This window comes from Montipora foliosa, chromosome 11 (assembly GCF_036669935.1).
Source record: "Montipora foliosa isolate CH-2021 chromosome 11, ASM3666993v2, whole genome shotgun sequence".
Lineage (NCBI taxonomy): Eukaryota > Metazoa > Cnidaria > Anthozoa > Scleractinia > Acroporidae > Montipora > Montipora foliosa.
The window spans coordinates 1,257,104-1,259,603 of record NC_090879.1 but is presented as its reverse complement, the minus strand read 5'-3'; positions in this window follow the sequence as shown (position 1 = coordinate 1,259,603).

The following is a 2,500-nucleotide window of genomic DNA, read 5'->3' as shown; positions in this document are numbered from 1 at the left end:
GTGGAGGACCCCAGGTAGGTCAGGTACCCCGCCTTGGTGGGGTGACCAATCTCTCCATACAATTTCTATTGTTTTCTTGATTCTGTTCGCATGAGAGGTGGGGTACCTCAACGAGGCGGGTTGCCCGGTCAGCCGGGCCCGGTAACCCGGTTAGGTGGGGTGAGTTTTCGCCATGTGAATACTGAAGGTGAGGCACCCCGCCTGACGGGGGTGATTTATCATTAGTTTGAACATTTTGCCAAAGCATTTGGAAACCACACCCCAGCGCCCCGGGGCTATAAATATTGCATATGAAGGCTCCCTTTTTTGTCTACGGGTAGGTGGGGTACCTCACCTACCCGGCGTCCCCGACCTCCATGTGCACAAGCCCTTAGTCGCACACACCGTAAAAGAAACTGATGAAATGTTCATTGGCTTGCTGTAAGATGAAACTTCTGACCGTGGGCGATAAGTGTATTTGGTCATTTTCAGCGTCGGGCCCGGTTGTTCGAAAGCCGATTAACTTAATCCAGGATGTTTTCTTGGTGAAAGTTTTTTTTTCTAATTTTTGTATACAAGATTGACTTCTTCAAATGTAAAGTTTTGTCGAACATCAGTGTTTGCCGAGTATCAGTATTTGGGAGTAGAGAAAGAAACTCCTTCAAAATTGGTTAATTTATAATCTGGGATTAGCGTTAAATTAATCGGCTCTTGACCAACCGGGCCTCGGTGTTGCCCCTCTGTAGCTATATATTAACCCAAGGTTGGAAACTCCGATGCAGCAGTCAGAAAGATAAGCTGCTGTAAATTCCACCAGAAAGCTCAAATCGACTCAAAATTCCACTCAGATCAAGGACGATAGTGCTAGTGTAAATTTCAATCCTCATATCAGACAAAGGTTTACGGAAAGAAATTGAAAAGTCGCCTAAACTGGCTGATTTTGCTTTCTGGAGAGGCTTCTTCGGAGGTTGCGTGCACGAAACGGTTGAAAAACACTTTACCGACCGGGACCAAGTTCAATTTTGTTGCACGGTGTTTTGGTATCAGTAACAATTACACCCAGGAAAGCACTGAGCTGTCCGGACACCGGAAGCTTAGGGAAATTCCAATTTATTGAAGGTGTTTCGCAAACAAAACATAAAAATTAAAAATAGATAAGGATAACCAGGTTTTGGAAACATATTTATGCAAAAAACCGTTCTCTGTTTAAAAAATCATAAAAAAAAGTAAGCTTTCGGCTTCCAGACTAAAGCCTTTAAGAACTAAGATATAACTGCGCGAGATGGAAATACATACGAATATGGAAGTGCGAAAAAATTGCAAAAACGGTAAAAGGGGGAAAATGCGCTGATCTAAAAGAATTCACTCTATTGACTTCAACAATGCAAGGAAACTCCGAGTTCGAAAAACTTTGGAATCTTGGCACACTGCTAACACTAATGAAGCAGATAATAACTCCAAGCCTTTACCAAAACAATACTCTATTCTTTTAGATTAGTGCATTTTTCCCCTTTTACCGTTGTTACAATTTTTCCACACTTCCAATTTGTATTTATTTCCATCTCGCCCATTTACATCTTAGTTTTTAAAGGCTTTAGTCTGGAAGCCGAAATCTTACGTTTTTTTAATTTTTTTACCAGAGAACACTTTTTTACATGAAGTCCTTAGTGTATCCATGTTAGGAGGAGAATCCAGTCAGACCGATTCATGGAGCCGATTCATGGAGCCGTCTCAAAGCCAGTTAGAATGGAAACCCTCACCATCGATAAAATCTGCACACCACTGGAACCAGTGAAGATCAGCATAGACAAATACCCTCACCTGAAGAGCTTGAAGCTTGATGATTCATCCCCTCGTGGATCGATCAACGTTGATGTTTTGATAGGAGTAGACTTTTACTTCTCATTTATGAGTGGAAATTGCAAAAAAGGGGAAACCACTAATGCTCCCACGGCAGTAGAGTCTTCGCTAGGATGGATTGTAGCAGGGCCTATTGAGAGCCTTCCCTGTAAGACCAGTAAGTCAATGCAGTCAACTGTGTGCATTGATGCGGTCACGGACAGTCTGAAGCAGTTTGGGGGCCGTGAATTTATCGAAACTGTAGATAAAGAGGATGCGCATATAGAGGAAGAAGAGTGTGTTAGACAGTTTGCCAAGGGAATGAAATTTGATGGTGAGCGTTATGAGGTACCGCTGCTGAGGAAAGGTGATGCTCCACCACTGAAGTCAAATTACTTCCAAGCAGCCAAGAGACTCGTGGATTGTCCGTAAAAGCCTTGGCCAACACCGATTTGTGGTGGAGTGGACCGTGCTGGTCATCTTCTCAATGCTTGCCTGATCAAAGAGTGCTGCGAAATGAATTGTTCGAGCCTGTGGAGAAAGAGAGAAAACGCAAACAGACCAGAGCTTCTGCGGCGATTGCCGTGGAACCAGTAACTGAGACTTGGACTTGGAGTGCAAGGACCCTACCCGGGATTTTTTTCGCGATTTTTAAGGGATCTCTGAAAAATGTTCTTGCTCG